The sequence below is a fragment of the Electrona antarctica genome, assembly GCF_951216825.1.
Source record: "Electrona antarctica genome assembly, chromosome: 21".
In the NCBI taxonomy this organism is placed as follows: domain Eukaryota; kingdom Metazoa; phylum Chordata; class Actinopteri; order Myctophiformes; family Myctophidae; genus Electrona; species Electrona antarctica.
Window position 1 is genome coordinate 32,410,166 of NC_136802.1, and position 26,947 is coordinate 32,437,112.

The 26,947-nt window shown below is 43.8% G+C and overlaps 1 long non-coding RNA gene across 1 annotated transcript in view; it reads right to left on the reverse strand.

Moving 5' to 3' along the window:
- Nucleotides 1-7,448: 7,448 nt before the first annotated feature.
- LOC306914230 overlaps nt 7,449-26,947 on the reverse strand; it is a 92,088-nt gene continuing 72,589 nt past the window's right edge. Inside the window, exon 3 of the long non-coding RNA XR_013788675.1 lies at nt 7,449-8,447. This is a non-coding gene — a long non-coding RNA (uncharacterized lncRNA). The remainder of the gene's footprint in view (nt 8,448-26,947) is intronic.

The window sequence follows — 26,947 nt, forward strand, 5'->3', positions numbered from 1 at the left end:
AATCACAGGGTTCTGTTTTTTGGGGGGTAACACATGCTGAGATTGATTAACCCATTTTTGGCGGGAACCCCTTTTGGTGTTTCAAGCATTCTGTTATACTTTATAGCTATTGAAAAATAGCAGATCTACAAGCTCATAGCGCGCCACCGAGTGGCGCGCTATGAACTATTTTTGAAAAATCATAAAAATGCGGCAACAATCTTTGAATATGTATATATTCTTTCAGAGCGAACGTTTTTTTTATTTCGACGTCAGGCCTAAATGGGTTAAAGAACAGTAGACACGCACCCCCCCCCCCCCCCCCCCCCCAATTTATGTCCACACACAGGGATAGACGAAAACAGTCCTTATGCACACCTACAGAGGACAGGTGGGTCGGATAACTGGAACTGGAGAAGTAGAAACAATTGGGATGTTCACTTACAGCATGTTATTGAGCAACGTCTCGGTCGTTCAGACCTTCATCAGGCCTCACGAAGCGACTGACAAACAGTCAGTGCATCATCAGTCAGTACAACTCTGGGATCGGAGAGGGCCAATCGGGTGCCCCACACCAATCCGTTACCATGGAGTGGGGCCGCCCACACACAGAGGAAGCATACAGGGGCAAGTAATACACAAGTGTTTTAGGTGCAGTAAAGGTTACATTCACAAACTCACAAATGTCACTCCATGGCCGTGCGTGCGTGTGTGCGTGCACAAACACACACACAGTTGATTGACATGGCAAATTGTTGGAACTGTGGGATTAATCTAATCCTAAAATAACTACATTTTATAGTTGCCACATACTGACATTTGAAAAGCATCCCTAATGAGTTGCTGCAAAGCGCGCGCGCGCACGCACGCGCGCACGCGCACGCGCGCACGCACGCGCGCACGCGCGCACGCGCACGCGCGCACGCACGCACGCGCACGCGCGCACGCACGCACGCACGCGCGCGCGCGCACGCGCGCGCACGCGCGCACGCACGCACGCGCGCGCGCACGCGCACGCACGCACGCACGCGCACACACACACACACACACACACACACACACACACACACACACACACACACACACACACACACACACACACACACACACACACACACACACACACACACACACACACACACACACACACACACACACACACACACACACACACACACACACACACACACACACACACACACACACTCTCTAAAGGCTTTTATAGAGAACAGCATCAGACACTTTCAAACCCAGCATTGCATGTCACTTTGTTCAATAGCATGAAAGCAGCAGCCCTAATATATGCACTGAAGGATGCTGCTAGCATTACTTATGCTGTGATAATTAATGACTATACACAGAAAAGTGATGCAAAGATGCAAATGGGTGCTGTCGAAACTAAGCTTGTACCTCCAAAACCATTCCTTTCTTCTTATTCAGATCTAGGAGCTGTGAGCTCCTAGATCTGTTACTTTACACAAGTAAGACGCGCAAACGCGGGAAGCGAACGCAGCTCGTAAATTGCAAGAACAATTAGAATAAATTACGTACTTTTTTTCTTTAAGTTTTTTTTTAAGTTACGTTTTTTTTAAAGTCGTTTGTGTGTGTGTGTGTGTGTGTGCGTGCATGTGTGTGTGTGTTTGTGGTGGCGGGCAGGTGGTGTTACAGCGTGACACACACACAGACAGACAGACAGACAGACATGATCTGCTGGGTCTCATAGTAAATGCTCACTGCGTTCGCAACTACTTTTGTGTGACACTCTTGGATGACGAGCCGGGGCATTCATTTACAGAAAAACAGTAAAAGGTTTACATTTGGAGATAGAAGGTTTCTGTCCGACAGCGCCAACATTAACCCATTTATAGACCTGAGGCCGATTCTACAAAATGTCCTCTAAATCATGACAGTTTTCTGAAAAACCTCATGTTTCTATGTGTCAGTGGTGCTCAACCTTTTTCATGTCAAGGAGCCCCAAAAATATATGTAATTTGGCAGCCGACCCCCATCTGAAAATATGTTGTTACAGGCACCCCCCAGAAGCAAAGATTTGAGTTAAAAATGTTTGCTTTGAAAGAATATAGATTCAAAGATTTGCCCCACATTTTCACGATTTTTCAAAAATAGCAGACCTACAAGCTCGTAGCGCGGCACTCGGTGCCGCGCTATGAGCTTGTAGATCTGCTATTTTTCAATAGCTAAAGCATAACATAATGCTTAAAACACCAAAAGGGGTTCCCGTCCAGAATGGGCGTCTGCATTGGCATCTGCATGGGCTTAGACTCCTATACGATCACTGTGTGTTCATAAGACAACTTATAAGCTTAATAAAATGTTAAGCAATATGTTTAGATTCTTTCAATCAAACATAAAAAACAAGGTCACCGTGATAGGCCTATTAACGACAGATTCGGACTGGACTATGGCAGGCTGACCTTGAGTACAATTACATTACATTATAACCACTTGCTTGTAATGTTTTACGAGTACGACCACACTGGCATTTTGCTGTGAACATTCACACGGTCTTTTCTCAATCGCTCCGTAAAGACAAAGGTAAATATCTCCGACTGCAGCGTTCTCAACCTGTTGGTCGGGACCCCCAAGCTGGTCCCCATGATTTGAGTGGGGGTCCCCAGATGATAGAGAAGTGATAATTTAAAGGACTTTTAAGATCTTTTTAACACACCTAAACATAAATAAAAAAGACCATTACTGCATCAAAAGTAATCAACGTACTATACTATAAAAACTGGCCAAATGAATAGATAAGAAAGACGCCAACATTGTGAAAATAGCCAATCTACAAGCTCACAACGCCAAGCAATGACAAAATTGAATTCCTACATTCTAAGTACTTTTCAGTGTGTGTGTGTGTGTGTGTGTGTGTGTGTGTGCGCAGTGTCTTCAACAGACTGTATTAATCACATTGCAAAGTGGAATGCATTGTATTTTATACCTCAGCACTTTGAATTCCACAGTTTTGAGCTGTACTTGGTACTGTGGGGACAAACATAATTACGAAAGCTAGCCATGCCTAGCAAAACAGCGCTTAGAGCCGGTGCCACTGTTGCTGCCGAGCGACCCTAGTGTCACCACCATTATTTATAAAGTGAGAAAACAGACTGGAATTGGGCTCGAAGATGCTGCCCGAAACAAAAATAAAAGTCATCTGGGGACAAAACAATAATTGAAGCGAGGAAGGTCACACTCGTAGATTGAGAAGGAACACAAATTCACAAGCTATACTATACTGCAAGTTTTCTGGGGCTGTGCGATATGGACATCCCTCGATCAATATTTATGCCAAATATCTCAATATTCGTCAGTTCTTGTGTTGTGTTGTGTTGTTTGTACCAAACTAAAGACAGTTACATCCCCACTCAAACACACCTGCAGTCGGGCAACCTGAAAGCAAAACTCCACCTGCACGAATGTTTTATTTAGACTTGCCACGGGCAGTCGGACAACCATTGGGTTTAAATTAGGTGGGAAATGAACACAACTCTTTTAAATGATTTAATACCCATCACATTCCGTGGGGAACTTTCAGCTTCACCCAGCTGAGTGCTGCCCACTGAGGAGCGCCGAGGAGGGATCAGCTATGGTTTAAGTGTCTTGCTCAAGGACACTTCGACACAATGCTGAAGGCTGTAATCGTACCTGGGACCTCCGGAATCCTAGGCGGGATCACTAACTACTCGGCTATGGCTTGCCCACTTAACCACACAGGGACCATGAGTATAATTTTGACAGTACAGTGATGTCTGAGGTGTGTGTATATTGGCCCAGAGGGGCCATGTGTCTACAAGAGGTAATGTACCTTTCTTCCAGTCACGGCTGGACTTTATGAAGGCAACACCTGCTAAGGTGACATTCAACTTAAACAGCAGTCTCTCTACTTAAATGATGACTTTAATCCATTTTGTGTTAAGTGAGTTAATGCCAAAGGTGCCATTAAGTGAATGTAATATGGGCATTTATTACCGCGTCTGTGAGTGAAAAATGGGCTAATCTTCACGGAGGGAGTTGAAGGCTCCTGACATGAGACAGGTGTCAAATGGCTGAGATGCACCAGTGGACACGCACACACACGCACACACACACACACACGCACGTACGTGATAAGGGAGATAATTCAGTAAAGTAGGAAAAGTGACAGAAGTGTTCAATGCTGTCACATGCTGTGCCCCTGAGAAGCGATCAATCCTCACCTCGTCCCTTCAAATGAAAGGCGAGCCAGAGACAGATTAAGAGTGGATCTCTCTCTGTGCAGAACGAGAAAACCTTCCTCTATAACCTCCAACCTCAAGTAAATATAGACACGTTAGCTTCCATTGCCTGAACCACAAGAACCCCGGCGACACTATTGTGGGCATGTCAGAACTCATAAATGTGACCAGATTTGACTGAGACTGCCATCGCGCAAGTTCCAGCTTTTCACCAGAGGAGAAAAACCTTCTTTTTTTTTTTTAATGAGTTTATAGCACAGGCAGACTCTTCACATACTAGAGCATGTCTGAAATAAGTGTCAGAGCTGAAATCGACATGTAAATATGAAATAAATGCTTAAACATGTAGCTAGGTGTAATGTTAGAGACCACAGAAGTGAACCTTTCAAGCCTGTTTTCTCAACTCGTTGTTTTCTGCAAGACATTACTCTATAAGCCATATCTCCAAAACTGGTGGGTCAAACTGAACAACCAATATGTCAATTTGAAGATATGATTCCCTGCTTTCATATGACATGAAAAAACTAAAATTCAAAAAGATCCAATGGCAGTCCCTCAGTCAAATGTAGTCACAAATGGCGTACTGTACATATAGGTGAAAAATAGGGTAACAGCAAAATTAGCAGTTCTACAATTTGGTATAGACTCTCTAGATAGATATACTAGAATAGAATACTGTAGATAGATACCTTTATCATCCAGCGGGGTATGCGTTTGATATATTACCTCGTGTTTCCGTTGCTTACTGTAAACCGCTCTGGATCAAGAGTGTCTGCTAAATGCCCAAATTGGAAATTCCAATGAGCGGTGAGCCTAATCTTGCGCAGACAGATTAGGGGAGATCTCTGCATAGTGCACACCGGTGAGATAAGTCCTTCATACTGGGGTATGATAAACATGAATTAGTATTGGTCTCCAAAGCAGTACAGAAGCTGGTGCATGTTTATTAGTGTATACAGTAGGTCCCAGACATTATCAATAGGTGAGGAGATCTTTGATCGCCTGTCTACCCGAGACTAGTATAGGCATATTAGTCTCACAGTCACAGCTCTGCCTACTCGGTCCGACTAGGCGGAGCTGCATTGGAAAACAAATAACTGGAAACTGGAAATACAGTGTGCGTAGCCTTGTAATGGGCCGCCAAAGCCCCTTTTCTTCAAAGAGAATTCCCCAGAGATTGCTGGCTATGTGTGAGCTATGTAGGCCTAACCCTTCAGGGTAAATATAATTTACATGCCTGGGAAATGCATCATGGGAATTATAGGAACACAGAGGATGAGCGGATAGCGTTCTGTGGGTCAACTCAATACCATTGACAGTGCGGTGCTAAGGTGGGCAGGGGTAAAGTTCCCGCCCACCACCAGGGAAACTACAGTATTAGGGTTCAAACCTCCGCAAGTGCCTCCGGCTTACAGCTATAATAGTAACTTTATAAATCTATCTTAAAAGACGACAATAAAACCACTTATTCCACAAATGCCCCCCAAATTGATATGTGCCAAGGACCCCCGAGAAGAACATTTGTGTAACCAAAAAAAAAAAGAAAATGAAAAAGTTATTCAAACATTTCCTGCTTGTAAAACAGGGTGTATCATTGTTGACTGTTTCATTAACCACCTCATGTTTGCAGATGACTTGGTGGTTCTATGACCATGTAGTGTTAGTCTCCAGCAGTTACTAAGAGTATGCTCACAGTACGGTCTTGAGTTTGATGTCAAGCACAACGCTAAGAAGAGCATAACTCTGATTGTGAGAAGTAAAGAAGACAGTAAGCTGGTATTTCCTCATTTCTACCTGTCTGGAATGTCATTAAAAGAATGCAAAGTGACCACATATCTAGGTCATTGTTTATAACAAATGACCTATCTGATGACAGATATTTTTAAACAGTGACGTAAACTGTATGCTCAAGCCAACGCACTCATACGTACATTTAATTTCTGCTCTGTTCCAGTGAAAATCTCACTTTTTAAAGCCTATTGTACTCCGCTGTACACTGCCCACTTGTGGCGACACTACAAAAAGGGCAGCCTGCAAAAAATGACAGTGGCCTATAATGACTGCATGAGACTCCTGCTCTCAAAGCCCCAAGATGCTGTAGTGCCAGTCAAATGTTTGTAGAAATAAATGTACCCACTTGCCCTGCTGTGCTACGAAACCTGATGTGCAGGTTAACAGACTCTGTGAACAGCATCATTGTAGCACTTTCCAACCCTGCCTAAGAGCTCTGTTAGGCTGTCATCTAAGCTGTGGAGCCACTGGCGTTCTAGCCTGTATGTACAGAGATACGTCCCCCTTGTTTGTTTAATGCTTTGTTGTCTCCACCAGGCCGAAGGCATGGGGAGAGAGTATGTTTTGCACTCCATCGGCGTGTGTGTGTGTGTGTGTGTGTGTGAGAGAGAGAGTCCGTCCGTCCGTCCGTCCGTTACCAGCTAATTTCCGGCCACGTTAACCCGGTCGATGCCACATTTTGCACACACATTTGCGCCACCAGGAGGCCGACTTTTGAAAAACAAAATATATATTACTCCTCCAGATTCTGTCCAAAAATCCTGCATATCGTTACACACTATCTCTATAGTCATGTGTTCAAGACGGATATGTCCGATATTTCATATTCCATCCTAATTGGTTAACATTGGCTGTCAAAGTTAGCAGGATTGGCCCGTTTTGAACAAAAAGCCTCAAATCATGAACGCAGCATGCAATTTACGTGAAATCATTCACAGACTTTCTTACTAGGCTGAGGAATATATTCCACCCTTTTCACATTGGCCTGTTATAGCATCACCAACAGGTGGATTTTTGTAAAACACTTTTTTGGAACAAAATGCCTCAAATCATCCAATTGCCATCCAAGGCACAAGAAATGGCACCCTTTTCACATTGGCCTATTATAGCGCCACCAGGAGGCCACAACCTGACCTGCCCTGGTGGAGACCTGTGCCCCGAGGGGCACTTTATCTAGTTAATATTATAGTTTGTTTACTTTTGTGTTTTTATGTTTTATGTCTTCCACCCTATGGGACCGCCCTGTGAGTGTCTTGAATAAAGTTTGAATTGAATTGAATTGAAAGCTCACAGCAAGGCATGAAGTGACATGCTGCGTGCTTGTATATCTGCTGTTCCGTTCTCAAAATGATGTTTGTGCATGAATAGGGAGCGCCCATATAGAGTGTCGCAGTCCCGCCTCCTACCCTGGACCAGGAAATGAAACCCAATGCATTTTTCCCATAGATATTTCTTAAAGTATTTATTTAAAGACGGTTACACCGCGGACAAAGCCAACTCGAGTCGTGACAACTCATGACAACACAAACAATATTTTGGACCAAACAAATAATTACAAAGAAGAAAAACAAAAAAAGTGTTGTAACCTGCCGTTTTTTTCTTCTTTGTAATTATTTGTTTGGTCCAAAATATTGTTTGTGTTGTCATGAGTATAGATATAGAGAGAAGAGACCGGCCGATCAAATCAACCAATCCACTCTTTAGGGACATTTAAACAATGTGAAGAAACACCGATAAACGATCATTGATCACATCATATCGACAGATGATTTCAGCACAAGAGGGACTGAGGGAGAAGAGACACGTGATCCAAATGCGGAAATAATAAGTGTGTGTGACAACCGTATTGACAACCCTGTTGACAACCCCAATAATACCCCAATAATACCCCAATAATACCCCAATAATACTTTAAGAAATGTCTATGAGGAAAATGCATTGGGTTTCATTTCCTGGTCCAGGGTAGGAGGCGGGACTGAGACGCTCTATACTGCAGGACAGTGAAGCAACACGTCCTCAGTGTGTGTAGTATAGTAATAGCCTACAGGCACGTGTGTGCCCAACTGTTTACACGCCAGTCTGTCCACCATGTGCCTCTGTGTGAGTGGTGTGTGTGTGTGTGTGTGTGTGTGTGTGTGTGTGTGTGTGTGTCATCATCATGGTCGTCGTGTGTGTCCTACGGCGGGCCGGGGCACACGGAGCAGATTGCCTGGCCGCTAAAGAGGCGCCGAGGGCCTGCGGCGCGACACACCCCCCCGCCCCCTCCACAGATGCCCAATGCAGGTACAGTGAGTGCTCTTCTGGTGCATGGTGGGGCCCATGCCAATAGACGGGCTGGGTGGAAGGAGAAGTGACAAGCGCGGCCTCACGCTGCTCTCCAAGCTGTCCGGCAGGTCTGTTCCCTCTTCCCTCTGCCGTGTCGCTCTCTCTCCGGTGTTGCCGGATCTTGCGAGAGAGAGAGAGATGTATAAGCAAGACCGGTGGCTGAGAAAACAATAATTGGCCACAAAGAAGCGAGCGCCACGACATGAGCACTTTAAACCTATTATATGCGTTATACAAGCTCACAAGGTGTTGTGATTCGACACCCACGAGAATCAACTTCAGATATTGCTGGTCACAGATTGTTGGAGTGGGAAAACATTTCATCAACACAAATCTGGGGGTTTGTAGTTTGTAATATAACTACCAAATGTACCAATAATTTGCAAGCAATTAACTGTACAGGAACAAATCGCTTATAATAATCAAACATGGCAACACTGGTGCTCTCCCTTTTGATCGCTTCACAACATCTCTCTCTCTCGCTCTCTCTCTAGAAGGGGGAAGAGCAGAGCAGTGTGTGTACAGTATGTGTGTGTGTGTGCGCGTGAACTGTGTTAACTGCGAGTGGGACAGCATGAATGCCCTTCATTAAGAGCCGTTGGAGGCCGCATGCACAGCAGGGCCACATCTGGCGTCCCTTTGCCACGTGTGCATGTCATGCATGTGTGTACTGTACTGTATGTACTGTACAAGTATACATAGTGAATACTGTCACCGCACGGAACATTAAAGGTTTCGTGACATTCATTTTCATTTATTTTTAGGTTTTATGACATCAATTACACCCTGCACACAACCTGAACTCTGAACATTCAGTGGATTTTCTGTGGCCTGGGGGTTCTCTCTGTGTGTTCTGAAGCCTTTTGAGCTGCAACGAAAACAGGCAAAATCCCTCAACAGTGACATCTGCTGGCAAATTCCTATGTCATCTATGGGATTTGTGGACTCATTTGTTTGAGCCAGAAACCCCCAGACCAGAGAAAATCTACTGAATGTTAAAAGTTCAGTTTTTTGGGGGTGCAATTGAGCTCAGACAATCTAAAATAAAAGAAAAAAAAATATATATATTTTTTTAATGTCCCTTTAACACTAGCATGTCTGAATTAAAATCACTACTACTATGACGGCTAACGGTCAGGCTGACCGGTGTTTTTCGTGCAATTCCATTGGCCACTCTCTCCCTGCATCTCTTCACACCTCTCCCCCCGTGGCGGGGGGTTGACGACTTGCCATTGTCTTCTAAATGTCACATTCCAACTAATTCAAGGCAGCGTTTCAACTCGACAGGACAACTCAAAGTTATTTTTCAACATGTATTTATTTAGCTATGCTCAATAGATAGGTGGAAACAATACGCCAGTCAGTCAACACACCATATTTCACCATATTTTTGATGCGCTGATATATGAAATGAATATGCGCGACAGCTGTGCGTGCGTGCGTGCAAATCAGAAAAGTTTAGGCTACAGACAAAGGAGTTGGGAGTTTGGGAGCGGCCGGCTAGCCACATATTAGCCTATATATATTTTAAAAATACCCAGCATAATTGTTGGGAAGGCTAAGCCTGGCCTAGCCGCCGCCTATGATCGATGTCATTTATATATATTTGATTTATTGTGCCAGCAGAGAGATCCGTAGCAGCAGCACGGTTTATATATACACCATAGGATAGATCAAGTCATGTGACGCATCACCGCCACAAATAGTGCTACAGCGTTATCTAAAATGCACTTCCGCATACCTCACCGTCAGTTACTTGGATATTTTCTCCCTCTCCACGAGAGAGGGAGGGAGAGAGAAAAAAGAGAGCCGTGATGCGTGGAAATCAGTTCCACTGGTCGCGTGCAGAAAAGTTATTTTCTTTTTCATTTCAGTTTACCAAACTATAATTATAGTGACGATGTGAGCGCTATATATTCAATATAGCGCTAGCTATAGCTAGTTTCTGTACAACACACCATATTTTCTTTTTCATTTCAGAAACTATAATTATAGTGACGATCTGAGCGCTATATATTCAATATAGCGCTCACATGTCACTATAATTAATTACCCTTGCGCAGCAATTACACTGTCCATCTTTGTATTGAGACAATAAAATAAATACGACATTAGCGTTATATATTGTCATTTTTATATAGAGGGGATACATTATAGGGAAGGAGGTCTATCGCGTTGGAATGATTCATGTCATTGATTCATGTCATTTTTACACTGTTCGTTTAGCGTGCCCTCCGAAAAATAAAGTAAAAATATTTTTGATGCGCTGATATATGAAATGAATATGCGCGACATAGTCACAATGCTATAAACTTTATTATTCCAACATAATTATGCTAAAGATGGTGTGTATAGTCAACATATTTCTTTTTCCGTTTCGAGAAATAAAGTCAGACATCGTTATTTCTGCAAACCGCATATAAGAAATATAACATCTAAAACAACATTTAGTTTATGTAAGTTTGTAATGTAAGTTTGCCTACATGTGGACTTCCACATGTAGGTTGGAATGCAAATGACACATTAGCTTGAACAATGCCCGTCTCCAGCCGGGAGGAAGGTGTGAACAGCACGGCTTGTGGGGGAGAAAGGGTGAGGGCTCTAAGAGCGGTCCCACGGACCGCAAAAGAGCAGACATTTTAGTAGAATTATGTCTAAAATCATATTTCCAAAACGTTTCAGATGAAAAAAAAAACAGAGATGGTTTGAATCGAACATTTAGAAAAAGTCATGCAAGGGGAACTTTCTCAGGACTTCATGGGCAAAGAAAATCCACTTCAAAATTTCAAAATCGGTCAGCCTGACCGCTCCGACGCGCTAGTGTTAATGGCAAAGCCACCTCGGCTACTGAATTATGTTGAACACGGATGACGTTCAGCTGTAGCCGCGGTCCAGAGCGTTAGGGAGTTCTCTCTCTAATGCTCTGCCAGGCGCGCTGCTATTCTCATAGACCAACAATTCCACTACCGTGAGTTCTCCAACTTTAGTAAAAAAAGAAATAAACAACAAACAAACAAACAACAAAACTATTTCTCTACTCGGTAAAACAAAGGCTGTTTTGTGTTGTTGAAAGTCTATTCTCCAGGATGGGAATCCTCTCAGGACCCCACCTTCTCTGTATAATACACCTTTTGGGCAGAACATAAAATGCCCACCTGATTTACTCCACTCAGCGCCCTCAGTTCTGGTCAATATAAATTACCATTGACTGAGCGTTAGAGAGAACGTACTCGGGACCAGAGCTATATCAAACATTGCTTGATTTCTACGGATGGTGTGGTTAAAAGAACCAAAACACAGAGTGGAAAACAAGTTGTGTGTATGTCTATAAGTGATACGTGTGCCGGCTTTTTTTCATAGCCCGCCCGTCCCGCCCCGGGAGCAAACCTGCCCCGCAAAACAATATATTAATCAATGGTCCGCCCACCATGTGACCCGCAAAAACAAAAAAGTAGCTATAACGACCGGCTTTTCAACACCCAGTCACTCCAGGCCATTCAGTTGCTTTGGAGAGAGAGAGAGGGGAGGGGGTACTGGGCCATTTTCCCATCAATTTACATCTGTGAAGAATTTCGATCATAATGTTCTGATTGTTGTTAGGCCTATTCATGTTATGGGCTCTTACGGAAGCAGCACAGGTCTAAAATCCAAGTTCATGGTAATGCCATCTGTTTCCAAGTCATATTGTAGTAGGCCACAGTCAACAGTAACTAATAGTATAGTAAGCTAAATAATTATTAATTAAATTAAATGATCAATGATCATGCCCTGCACTAGTTGTTCCGTGGTGAGTTTAATCCAGCGCATCCTTGTTCAAAACATTGAAATAACCAATAAATATAGGCTACATTTCATATGGCTTCTCCAACAGCTTTTTCTGAACAGTCTGCGTCATTATCTGTCTAGTCAGGTAGATACTGTAAGTCATAGGTGACCAATGCCACCTACTGTATATGACAATAATAGTATATCAGCCTATAGGCCTATATATCTCCACCATGGCGGAGATATGCCAGTGAGTGCATCTGCCTAGTTTTGCTTTGGCTTCCCTTTCTTTTTTAGGAAATCTGATCCGAACTATTCTGATTTGAATGACTCGTTCTTTATCAGAAATGAGAAATGAATCACTTATCCCATTTTGGCATTTTGGGGCGGGAACCCCTTTTGGTGTTAGCATTATGTTATGCTTTAGCTATTGAAAAATAGCAGATCTACAAGCTCATAGCGCGCCACCGAGTGGCGCGCTACGAGCTTGTAGGTCTGCTATTTTTGAAAAATCGAAGAACGACTGACATAGAAACATAGCTTTTTCAGAAAACTGTGAGGATGTAGAAGACATTATTAGAATCTGATCTCAGGTCAAAATGGGTTAATATTATGGCAGAGGGGGGGGGGGGGGGGGGGGGGGTTGTATACCGACTGCCTCGTATACAATTCACAGCCCTAGTCAATCCGTGGAGCGTACAAATGCTTGTCCTTGGAACGCTGGGGGGTGTGGGGGGGGGGGGGGGGGGGGGTGCACAGACAGACAGAGAATGGGAACACGAGAGAGAACGGTGTGAAAACGGCAGGAAGGCCACAGGCATAGTGTGGACGCCAGACGCTTTTCTGTTTTTTTTCCCTCCTCTTTTGGCCGTGCACCGTTATTTCGTTTGGCGCGGCGTCAGGCAGTGACAGATACATGACGGGGCCGCATAGTGACAGACCTTGCAACAGGAGATGTCTGGGTCCTATAATATACAGTCAAACTGCAACATATGGACCTGAACGAACACCCTCTGTGTGCTGTATGTATATTGTTGCTGTCGGGCAGAAACCTTGTACGTCTGAAAAAACAAACCTGTGATGGATCCAAGTTATTAATTAGTCACAAGGTTTTGTTGATACATTTCATTGGTTCAATATTTACGTATAAAACACGCACGCGCACGCACACGCACACACACACACACACACACACACACACACACACTTAAAAATAACACTCTTGTGAAGTGAGGGGCACCTGGTAATGTTGAAATGAAGCATCATTTTGACTTTCAGAAGCCTGCACACATATGGCAGAGTCACTTTTCATTCATTGCAGATTCTATAAGATCTACAAGTTCATAACACACTGTCCTTGTAGATCAGCTATCATTGCTACTTTTGTGTGACAGTGTAGTATGACGGAGTATGGGGCATTCATAAAAATATATATAAATATTTTCTCTGTCGCGTGGAAACCCCATGTGTCCAAAACTGTTACTTTTCAGGAGTCAGATTCAAAATTCAAAACCTGGATAGCCATACATGTGGAAGACTGCATCATCACCTAGATCTGCATATATGGAGCCGGCCATCAACTCTATCTGACCTCAAACCCTTAGATCTCCATATATAGAGCTGACCTGTTCTAACAATCCATACGTTATTCATACATCCTCTCTCACACGTCCTTCCTCTTCGATGTCTCCCTTTTGACCGATACCTGTCCATGCAAACTCTAGACGGGCCCGCCCCCAAAGTTATCAGCGCAGCCGCGCCCGGCAGTCGGTGAAAACTAGAGTTATCAACAGGCCTGGAAATGAAGGCCCGGCCCTACCTGGGCCCTAACTGTTCCTGTATCCTGATGTTGAGACATGTTTTTATTGGTTCTCAAAGTTCACCTTTGAGAGTATAGCTTGAGGTGAGATTTGAGTGTGGAGTTTGGTTGGGTTGGGGGATAATAATTGAACCGCAGCCATGGCCCCCTATAGGTATTAATAACAGCTGTTCATCATTTCGGCATCCTCTATTATTCATGACACATCTTTAAAAGATGAGATTTATGTAGTAGTTAGGCATTCTGAAAAGCATTTCTCTATTTTGTTCTACAAGCACACCTCTGTCACAGGACATCAATATTTCACCAGGGGTTTAGGCTGTAGGGTGGACTCTGGATGTGGGAGCATAATCTCTATTGTTTATCATAAGAAAAAAATCACACCCGTGTGAACTGAGTGGTGCAACTCCCCCCCCCCCTCTCTCTCTCTCTCTGTCTCTCATTAGCAGGCAGCAGTGCAGCACTATCTCTCTCTCTCTCTCTGTTTCTGGCACAACAGCGCCACTTTTGGTGAACACATAGGTGGTCACATAGTCACGGACATTGCTGTTCGTTGGAGTGGTTGCACCACTCAAAAATCACACCCGTGTGAACTGAGTGGTGCAACTCCCCCCCTTCCACCCCCCCCCCCTTTCTCTCTCTCTCTCTCATTAGCAGGCAACAGTGCAGCACTATCTCTCTCTTTCTGGCACGACAGCGCCCCTACTGGTACTCATGAGTCACACATGAGTCACACACAAACATAGGTTAACACATAGTCACACACATAGGTTAACACATAGTCACACACATAGGTTAACACGGACATTGCTGTTCCTTGGAGTGGTTGCACCACTCAAAAAGAAAAAAGAATTCACTTGGAAGTTCCCAAATAAAAGGCTTTGTAGCACATGGAAATAACGTACTGTATGTATGCCAAGCCTAATGGACACTAATTGACCACTCTATGCTGACCAGACTGGAATTGAGTTGCTCACTGCAACAGAGCCCACAAGTCAATGCAGACCAGACCTCTATTTCCATTTCAATGATACGTCTACTGGGTTCCTCAAGTCTAAATCAAAATGTAATGTAAAGTCTGGTTCTCAAACGTATTCATGTCAAGGACCCCCAAATTGATATACATTTGGCCACAGACCCCCATCTGAAAAGGGTTTGTGCCCGGGTGGGAGTCCGGAAGAGAAGAATTTATGTTAAAAATAAATCCAAATGTTGTGATATTTTTCAGAAATAGCAGATGCAAAAGATAGCAGCGGGGCACGAAGTGACACTTGTAGATGTGCTATTTTTGAATAGCCAACGTTTAAATGAATGAAGTGGTTAAAATGATTGTTACGATAACGACTTTAGCTGGGGACCCCTTGAACCCTCCCAAGGACCCATGGGGGTCGCCGGACCCCCATTACAAGTGTAATGTAACAGCAGAAATTATCCTCAGGGTCTGTTTCGGAATGTGTCAATTTTTTTGTATACTTGGCAAACTGACTAAAATACTAATTTATGGAAGGCAAAGCCTTAAATAAATGTTCCATAATTCTTTTGGACACCTTCCCAAAAGAGTTAATTAACAAATTACAAAATTAGTAATTTGACGTTGCACTGTTCGGCATATTGATTCAATTATGAATTCTAGCAAACTCGGCAAACAGACATTAGAATTGCAAAACAGCTAAGGCTAGCACTAAACTGGTGTTTCCATTTCACGCTAGGCATCACATAGCTGTAGTCTCACAACAGGTATCTGGTAGTACCGTGGCAGGGGTCTTGAACACAGCAGGCACACAGTCTGACCCAGAGGTACGGTTCCCATATCGTTCCTGTCTACTTCTCATCTCCATATTCTAACCTTTTAGTTTCCCCCCCCCCCCCGGAAATTAAATGCCCTACTTGATCGTACACGTACAACGTCACACAAAAGGGCCGACTGTGGCTCAAGAGGTAGAGCAGGTCGTCCAATGATCCATGGGTCGGCGGTTCGAATCCCGGCTCCTCCTGTCTACATGTCGAAGTGTCCTTGGGCAAGACACTGAACCCCAAATTGCTCCCTATGTGCTGGTTGGTACCTTGCATGGTTTCCGCTGCCATCGGTGTATGAATGTGTGTGTGAATGGGTGATTGTAATGCACAATCTATGTAAAGCGCCTTGGATAAAGGCGCTATATAAATGCACCATTTACCATTTACCATCAAAAGTGACATGTGTGCAAGCTCGAAACACTGCACGGAGCGATGCATTTGGAGCTTGAAGACCTGCTACTTTTACCCTTAACACTTTGACGGCGGCTAATTGTTTAATCCAGGGTTCCACCGTGTGTAATACGCTAAACCCGCTATTTGTTTAATGCGTTCAATTCGCCGTTTTAAAATGATTAAAAAGAAACAGCGGATTTGTCCCGGACCTGGTGACGAGGCCGTCACGTTATGATGACGAAACCGGAAATCAAGTCATCCTCTGGGCTGCTAGGGCTTCTGGGAAATTGAGCCCAATGCAAGTGGACGGTTTGTTTAGACTACAACATGCTGTGCATGGTGGTTTCGTTTCGCATTGTCATGGCCGCTGGTGCTTCTGATCAACAACAAACCAATTTTTCGACAGATTTTTGTGGTTGAAAGCTGCAAATACTTTGCCGTATGCTCTAAAGGTAATAAAACAATCTCGGCAGCGTATAATATTGGATTAAATAGCAGGGGACGCGGGTTATGCAGTAGAACAGTTAAAAGAAAAAAGAATCCTGAAAAGTAACCGTTTTTGGACATTGACCAAGACGATATACATGTAGCTTCTTCTACAATGATAATTCTCTCTCTGTGTGTGTGTGTGTGCGTGCGTGCCCGGCCTCGTCTGTAAACATGAATTGAAATAAATGCATTTGCGTTATTCTCATACACAACAGTTGGCCTGTCAGGCCAGCTGTCAGGCTTGCTATGAAGACATGGCCATTTGTGCTAGAAATTAGAGTGAGTGTGTCAGACCCATGAAATTAAACTGTTACTCTTGTTGAGCTTCTGGCTGTTTTTTGGAAACACATATTCCGCTAAACTGAGCTAAAACACACCGGGAAAAGGTTCATGTTGAAAAGCTGTATACCGTAATCCGTCTTTTTTGTTGACGTTATGTTAGCTGTGATGACACCCACTGACCCAGGTGTCTGTCATCACACTTTGTCCAAGATTTAGCATTATTCTGAAACCATCCCATTTGTTTCCAGTGTGCCAACCATAATCAAGCAGTCGATATATTTTATATCATCTCTGTTGGGTGGAAACCTCATATGTCCAAATCTGTTACTTTTCAGGATTCAAATTCAAAAACAGAAGCTGAAAACGCGTCGTTTCGAGTCGCCCTTGAACCCGCGTTTGGAGCTTGCAGATCAGCTACTTTTGATGCTTTTGTGATCAAGTAGGGCACTAATTTAACCCATTTTGGGCGGGAACCCCTTGTAATTTAGCTATTGAAAAATAGCAGATCTACAAGCTCATAGCGCGCCACCGAGTGGCGCGCTATGAGCTTGTAGGTCTGCTATTTTTGAAAAATCGTTAAAATGTGCCTCAAATCTTTCAGAAAATTGTCAAGATTTAGAAAACATTTTTTTTTTATTTCGACGTCAGGCCTGAATGGGTTAAGAGGTAAGAGGTTTCTGCCCAACAGCAACAATATTTTATAAAGGATCTGAAGCAACAAAGTTAGTCTGTCCATTCTCCAATGTTTCCACCTTTATAAAAACAAGCAAGCATTTACAGACCCTACGATCTCTACTCGTGCCATGGCTTCACTCAAATCATATTTACATTACATCAAGGCACTTAGGGAGACATACTTTACAGTTGTTTGCTTGTCTGGGTAGCTGAATCGATAGAGCTACTCGCCTTTTGGACCACAAGGTTCTGGGTTCGATCCTGTGCACCGCCAACTCATCTTAGGAGTAGCACGGCTTGGGGTAACTAATGCGGTAACTTAAGTACTTGCAGACAGTTGATGGTGTGTGTCGTGTTCCACCTCAGCGATGCATCTCAGTCCGTCTAGCACGTTGAATAGAAGATAGACAGCCTCATTCTCAGCCTATACCGAAAATGGTGCATTATTTATATATAGTGCTTTTATCCAAAGTGCTTTAGGTAGACTGTGCATTACATTCACCCATTTATGCACCAATGGCGGAGGAAACCATGCAAGGCATTAACCTGCTCATCGGGAGCTCATTGGGATTAGGAGTTGAGTCTTGCTCAAGGACACTTCGACACAAACTCTGGGGGAGCCCCGGATTGAACTGGAAACCTCACGGTTCCCATCCTGCTCTACCGGCCACTCTACCCGTTGAGCCACTGCCGCCCCACGATAAGCCACTCAGACCTATTTAATAGGTCAATAGGTTGTAATTTACAATTACAATTCAAAAACATATGTTTAACATTGCCAAAGTAAGTCTTGCCGAGCAATGAGGCCCATAGGACCCCATGGCCATAGGGGCCTATCTCCTGTTTCTGTAGCCTGAGGCAGCTTGGTGTACACGTACACCCTGTGGACATGGATGATGCTTCTATGTCACAGGGACTTATACCCCAATCCAACCCTTGATGCTGAGTGACAAGCAGGGAGGCACTGGGTCCCATTTTTCAGAGTCTTTGGTATGCCCCAGCTGGGGATTGAACCCTGACGTCTGTGTAAACAGAGCTATGTCACCTTGCATCATAATATATGTTATATATACACGGTATAAAGCGTTGTTTGAAACAAATAGCAATCTTTTGCAGTCACTTTGGGACAAAAAGCATTTTTTTCTCAAGACTATTTCAAAGTAAACCCTCAGATTCAAGATGTGTTTAGGTAGCTCTGTTTACATGTGCAGAAGGTCTAGCGGTCGACTCGGTACAGATAGTAGTCCTCGGGGTGGTTGTATTATATTGGCTAAGTTTCTTTTATCGCAACAGTTCACAAATCTCGCTGCTGTGTTTGCACATTGTTGTATTTCTCCCAGTAGGTTTTTTTGTCCTTGGACATAGTTTCAAATTCACTTTGGCTGTGTGGAATCGGTGGGAAGTATGTCTCTCTGATTTACAATATACTACAGTACTGTACAGTGCAGGACATGGCGTGCAGGAGCAAGACATCAAAGAATGCCACAGCGTGATCAAGGGCTGTCAGTAAACAGTGGCTCAATAATAGAACGGACAACAAGCGTGCCTGTTCAAGATAGGCCATGAAAGCACGCCATTATGTCCGCCAATTATAAGCAATTATTTCAGACCAACTGCGCCGTTGTCTGACTTGCTGCTGTAGATCAGAGGATGCATATTTCCTCCAAACTTCCGTCTGATCCTCTGTGCTCATACCTTTATTGCTCGTTTCTGTTCTGAGAGACAGACTAAAGAACGGCTGTCTGAGATCCACCCCCTGCATGTAGCGAGTCGCGACAGCATTCTGAAACTTTTTGAAAGGCAAATATGGGAAGGATAGAAAAAGCATCTCATGAAACATTTTGATATGGAAAAACTGTGAATTTGCTTTAATGGCCTACATTACGTTTCGACACAAAAGCTCTGAGATTATAATAATATGACTGTGAGACCAGACGCCGCTCAGACGTTCCAAGAAACTTTGGCAAAACATTCTGAGATAATGAAGAGCTCCCTTCTTACAATCTAAGATGAAAGGGTGGCACGGTGGATCACAAGATGACACACACACACACACACACACACACACACACACACACACACACACACACACACACACACACACACACACACACACACACACACACACACACACACACACACACACACACACACACACACACACACACACACACACACACCATACTGGGCAAATGAATGAATAACATTATACCATGTGTATACAGCATAAGGCTGTATTATGCCGTAGAGGTATATAGAACATTGAGTGCAACAGGAGACATGACATGTTTTAAATGCATGTGCATTTTGCTGGCCTCGGAAAATAGCGCTTTGGCAAAAGATAGGGGAAAAAAACTCTGTGATTACAGCTGCTGGCTGGCTGCAGTTATAATTATGTGCTCAAGTGGGAATGACCCTTCAGGCTGCTCAACAGTGCCACTTCAGGTCACACAGGGGTAATACAGCTGTTCGTACTCCAGACACAGACAGACAGACAGACAGACACACACATGCGGCCAGTCATTGGAGCGGTTAGGCATCGCTCAAAAATAAAATGAAGTGATGCATTTTTTAAAAATGTATGTCAGAAAGAATGACATTTGCAGCAAACAACATTTTTAAGAATGATCACTTATTCAATTATAGAATAACTGGCTAGTGATAATTCTTAATGTCAGACTGATATGGCAGCTCTGAAATTACCTTCATCTTTTCTTGAAAAGCAGTAGCTAGCCTAACCAAAGGCTGTACAACTAATAGCAGGTACTTAAGAAGTAAAGGTGGCAGGCAGAGCACTTTGTTCACCATAGGCTTTAGTTACCTGGCTCTTTCTCTATATCAGACGGTGGGACAGTGACCACCTGCCCACTATACCACTTTGATTGCCCGGGGTTATTTCATTCATTAAATCATAGTGCCCAGCGATTTAAAGTAGCGGAGCCCTTTTAACGACGGACCGGATGTTATCCCGGATGTGGCTGAAGCAGCTAGATGTAGCCAAAACAGAAAACTAGAGCCGATCGACAACAACGGGAGGTATGATTAAATCTAGCGCGACTAGCGACTGGACTGCGGTGGGCCGTCTAAGACATGATCTTTGCTTAGAATTGGACGGAATGAACGTTTAAAGATTGTCGGTCTCGTCGGCTAAACAGGGGGGGGACATTTTCGATGACGTCTGGGGCCCTTAAACTATACCAAGACATCAGAGACACATTCTTCCCACAGATTACACACACACCCAAAGTGAGATTGAAACTATGACCAATGACAAAAAGCTCCCATGCCTATTGGGAGAAATACAACAATGTGCAAACACAGCAGCAAGATGTGTGAACTGTTGCGATAAAATAAGCTTAGCCAATATAATACAACCACCCTGAGGGCTACTATCTGTAGACCGCTGGACCTACTGCACATGTAAACAGAGCTGCTACCTTTAAACACATTCAATGTGAGGCTTTGTTTTGTATACAATTTAAATAGTCTTGAGAAAAAGAATGCTGCCATTTGTTCCAAAGCGCCTGCAAAAGATTGCTATTTGTTTCAAAAAAGCTTTATACCCTATACAGTTGGGTGCCACCGATATTGTCCCTTATCATTTGACCCATTTAGGCCTGACCTCAAAATTTTAAAAAATCCTTCTAAATCCTCCAGTTTTCTGAAATAAATATTTTCACGATTTTTCAAAAATAGCAGACCTACAAGCTCGTAGCGCGCCACTCGGTGGCGCGCTATGAGATTGTAGATCTGCTATTTTTCAATAGCTAAATTATAACAATGTTTAAAACACCAAAAGGGGTTCCCGCCCAAAATGGATTAACTGTCCTTTTGTGCAGATCACGCAAACCTCAGCAAAAAGAAAAGGACAATATCGATGGCCTCCAACTATATATATAACGACGCAATGTGACCTAGCTCTGTTCACACAATGCTATAGCCTATACCCTCCAACTGTATATACTGTATACGGCCATGTTCAACAGTTTTTATTAGTTTGCCACTTGCTTTGGCACGGTAAACGTATGCCTTCTCATGCCAATAAAGCTCCTTTGAATTGAATAAAGTGGACAGGTAGGCAGTATAGTAATGGATATAGCTCTCTGTATAAAGGTTAAACACATGGATGCATGCCTTTGCTGGCCATGCAGGGTCTGGTAGCGCTGCATTGGCACGGCGACGCAGCATCTCACATGTACGCACGTCGCACGCACAGCTGAGTTATGAGAGGTACAGATCATACACATACTGTACAGTACACACATACTGTACCATGTTCATATTTTAACGCATATTCATTTATATCTTTGGGAGAAATGAACGCATATTGGACAGAGGCCAATCATACTACCGCCTACAGCGTCACGAAAGCATCCAAAGTAGCAGATTCGTGCCACCTTTTGAGCTTAATCTGCTAGTTTTGAACTTTGAATCGTGGAAAGTAACAGTTTTGGACATGAGGTTTCACCCGACAGCGACAATATAAAAACATGCGCGTGCACACGCACGAACACAGCTGGCATTCTCCTGATCCCTACAGAGTACAATCCTATAACTCTCTCACACACACACACACACGCACACGCACACGCACACACACACACACACACACGCACACGCACACGCACACGCACACGCGGCTCTGGCCTCTGTCCAGACAACCAATCCCATTGATGGCTTTGTTTTCGACTCGCTCGCCCCCTTCCTCCTTGCGTGGCATCACTTCCTCCTGCAGTATGGGTATAACATCCAGGAATGCAGGAGCGTCGAGCCCAAAGAGATGTTTTGGGCGACGGCCAGCGCTGCCAAGCCAAGCGGAGAGAGCAACCCTCAGTCGGAATTGGCTCTGGAGAAACTAAACAAAATTAGGAAAAAAATAAACTACAGGAAGAGTGGATATATACTGTATAGTATATCACAGGTATAGCAGGTATAGCTTCATTATGGTTCTATGCTTCATCTACACTTACAGTTTAGTAGCGTGTGTCTCGTGTTTATGTGCTTTCCACACGACGTCTTGTCGTTTTTTTTTACTCATTTAGACCTGAGGACGATTCTACAAATGTCTTCAAAATCCTGACAGTTTTCTGAATAACCCATGTTTCTATGTCAGTCGTTCTCAAACAAGGACCCCCAAAAATATATGTATTTGGCCATCTGAAATTATGTTGTTCCAGCGTCCCCCCAGAGTTAAAAATGTTCGCTCTGAAAGAATATATATTCAAAGATTAGCGCCACATTTTCAGTATAACATAATGCTTGAAACACCAAAAGGGGTAGAGGTTGCATCTGTAAACCATCTATAGCTTCCGTCTTCTCCCAGAGGTAATTGGGACCGTAGGTCACAATTACAATTATGATGAAAACCTGCATCTCCCGTCCGTTAGTCACCCTCCATATATGGTCACGACTCATGACATCACGCCTCCATATATGGTCAAGCCTTTTGACATCACACCTCGTGACACGTCACGCCACCATAAGGCCATCTGCATTCATGAAGATCACGACACTGACCTCATCAAACCCTGGATAACCATACATGGAGAAGACCGGATCATCACCTAGACCTGCATATATGGAGCCGGCCAGCAACTCTACATCTGACCTCAAACCCTTAGATCTCCATATATGGAGCTGACCTGTTCCGACATTCCATATGTTGATCCTTCCCCCACCTGTCCTTCCCGTTCTGACGTTCCGTATGTTGATCTGACCTCATCACACCCTGTACACTCAAGACACGCTCCATATATGGCCAGTACTATATATTGTAATATATGTTGATCTGACCCCCATGCCAAAGCGCCAGCGCTCGCCCAGCAGTCTGCCATCACCCAGGCGGATGCGAAGGGCGAGGTCGCTTCTCGCCCTCAGGGCGTCTCGCTGGTAATAGTCGACTACAACCAAATAAATGAATGAAGGATAAGGTGCAGTCGTCACTGTTTGCCCAGCAGCCAGCCACAGATTGTTCACATATAGAACCAGTTATACACACACACAGCACAGCACATAATCCCCAAATAATACTAATAATTCAGAACAGGCTAAACGACTCCATCAGCGTGATAGGATTCATTTATAAACCGCGTGTCTTGTGCTTCTTCTCCCATTTCCTTCAACAGCCTTTTGATCCAACAAGCACATGAGCATGCATTAGCCTGCAAATTAGCTCTTTTCTTCAGCCTTAATCCCCCGCGCAACACGTCTCATTGCACTCCAAGCCAGCCCCCCCCCCCCCCCCCCCCCCCCCCCCCACACACACACACACACGCAAACACTTATTCTCTAATTTGGATTGTAAATGACGTGTCAGAGTGAGCTATTTCAGTCCACCTGTATAATGTAGTTTAGGACACAGAGTAGAGCGGCCATTACAGTAACTCAGTATAAGCAATGTCCTGTGATGATGATAATATACTCGTAATACCCGGTGGTGTAAAGTAATTAACCCATTTTTACCTGAGATCAGATTATAAAAATGTCTTCTACATCCTGAGTTTTCTGAAAAAGCTATGTTTCTATGTCAGTCGTTCTTCGATTTTTCAAAAATAGCAGACCTACAAGCTCATAGCGCGCCACTCGGTGGCGCGCTATGAGCTTGTAGATCTGCTATTTTTCAATAGCTAAAGCATAACATAATGCTAACACCAAAAGGGGTTCCCACCCAAAATGGGTTAAGTGCACATATACTCAAGCACTGTACGTATGCAAGTACAGTTTTGAGGTACTTTGGCCTCACCCGAGTATTTCCATTTTCCTCTACAGACCACAGGACTTTCACTTATAACAGGGTATTTCTCCATTGTAGCATTGCTATACTTTTGCGTACTGCAAACAATCCGAGTACGTCATCCACCGCTGATACCACCTTATATGGTCATCATCAACGACACACCGCCGCAGCCACATGCTGCTGCTGTGGCCACGGTTCTCAAACGTTTTCATGTCAAGGACCACCGAGGTCCAAAGCCTTAGATAAAGCCTTAGATAAAGTGCCCCTCGGGGCACAGGTCTCCACCAGGACAGGTCAGGTTGTGGCCTCCTAGGTGGCGCTACAATAGGCCAATGTGAAAAGGGTGCCATTTCTTCTCACGCCTTGGATGGCAGGATGATTTGAGGCATTTTGTTCCAAAAATGTGTTCACTGTTGGTGGCGCTAAAACAGGCCAATGTGAAAAGGGTGGGATATATTCCTCAGCCTAGAGTCCGTGAAAGATTGCATGTAAATTGCACATGGCGTTCATGATTTGAGGCTTTTTGTTCAAAACGGGCCAATCCTGCAAACTTTGAAAGCCAATGTTAGCCAATTATGAGGACATATGAAATATTGGATAGATCCGTCTTGAACACATGACTGTAGAGATACTGTGTAACGATTTGTGGGATTTTTGGACAGCATCTGGAGAGTATTATCAAAAAAATGTGACCTCCTAGTTAAGGCTGAACGATTTTGAGAAAAAATCTAATTGCGATTTTTCTGACCAATATTCCGATTTCGATTTGACTCGCGATATTTTTTTTTAAAATCACACCCATGTGAAGTAAGTGGTGCAACTCCGTGTGGGCGTCCCCGGGGGGGTCCCCGAAACTTCCAGACCCACAGGAACACGCCCAGGGTGCCGGCCCGGTTCAGGCGAGCCGCCCTGTGTCCGAAACGGTCGAGAAATTACAGAGTTAACGTGTACTGTACAGTCACTGTACTGTAATGTCACACCCGAAATCATCATATAGGGCCTATACAGTTAGTATGTGTGTGTGTTAGGCTGCGCAACAGTGACACTTGGTTGTGAAAACCAACCAAATGCTATTTTCGTGCTCAGACAGACCCAGCCAGCCAGCCACCCACCCACAGACACACAAAGCTCCGTAATGAAGTGGTTGCACCACTTAAAAAGTAAAGCTTCAATTTAGTATTCACTGTGTCCATTTAAAAAGTAATGAAACATTACCAAATGGCATACCATTCATTTACTTTACCAGGCAGTGATGTCAGGATTCACATGATGTGAGACAGCTCAAAATAATGTAGGCTAACCAAATTGACCTGTGTTTAATTAACTACAATAAGAATGTGTGTTCAAATTGTAATGTTAGAAATAATTGTAAACAGCTCTCTGGATACAGACCATAAATGCAATGTAATTTCCAGACTTTCTATTTAAGTGCAATTGCTATTAGGCTACAGTTATCTAATCATCAGAGCACAATATTGTGATTCTCATTTAATATTCACATTTAGATATTATGTAATGTTCAATTGATTTATTTGTTTTTTAGGGGCAGTATAGCCCCTCCAATATCCAGCCTTTAGTGTATGGTCACAAACGTCCTACACAAACATTAAATTCCCATTATGTCAGTGTCTGAGCAAAGACATAGGCCTAGTGTCTATTTTACGTCATGATGATGATAAGAGCGCCCCTCACTTCACACGGGTGGGATTTCTTTAACCAAATAAAAGCATATGCATTGCATACGTGTAGCTACATTTTGACAGATGTGATGACATAATTAGGCTATCAATTATTAGAGATCATTTTGTCTGAGGTTTAAGACAAGCTCATAACTTTAACTGTAATGTTTATTAGCTTGTTGGCCGGCTATTTCCCCACCACGGGTCCTGGTGTAAGCTCTTTTTCAATGACGGCTCTACTCGGATCTCGGTACAATTTCGCGGAGCTCGCTCAGACAAATCATTACAAATGTACATGCACCACAATGGAGACCGGTTCACCAGAATCGGGGACGACGACGACAATGTAGCATTAAAATAAACAGGGGACAGACAGGACAGCGCCGTGCCATGCGAAGTTGTGGTGTTGCCGTGGGATGTTTTTACTGTCGCTGCACCATGACAGGTCTTGCACAAAACTCTCTTGTTGGACGTCTGTAACGTCAAAACCAAAATAATGCCATATCCCCGAAGTGCCTGATCTCTTTGGGATTAAATTGTGCGGACTTAAGAAAGTTTATTCGGGCTCCGCAGGCGCTATGCTTGCATCTGCTCCTCAGCTGCTGCTGACTTCTAGCATGGTAGCATTAGCATCAACGCACTGAACGCAGAGTAGACGTAAATGATTACTTTGTTTTGGGCACTGGGGGAGCGTGTACACATGCACTGCAGTCACATGCACTGCAGGGACACTTCTGATTGGTTAGAATAGAGAGCACAGTACAGCCTTATTGTAAATACTGGATCAGACGCGCTCCGGGTTGAATATTATGATAAAAAAAATCACAGCCTTTGCGATTTGCTAATCGCGTGGTTTCAAATCGCAATTTCGGTTTGAAAACGATTAATCGTTCAGCCTTACTCCTAGTCACACTATAACAGGCCATTCTGGAAAATTTGGGGCAGAGGTTCATTGTTGTCATCCAGGGAGTGTGTGTGCGGACGG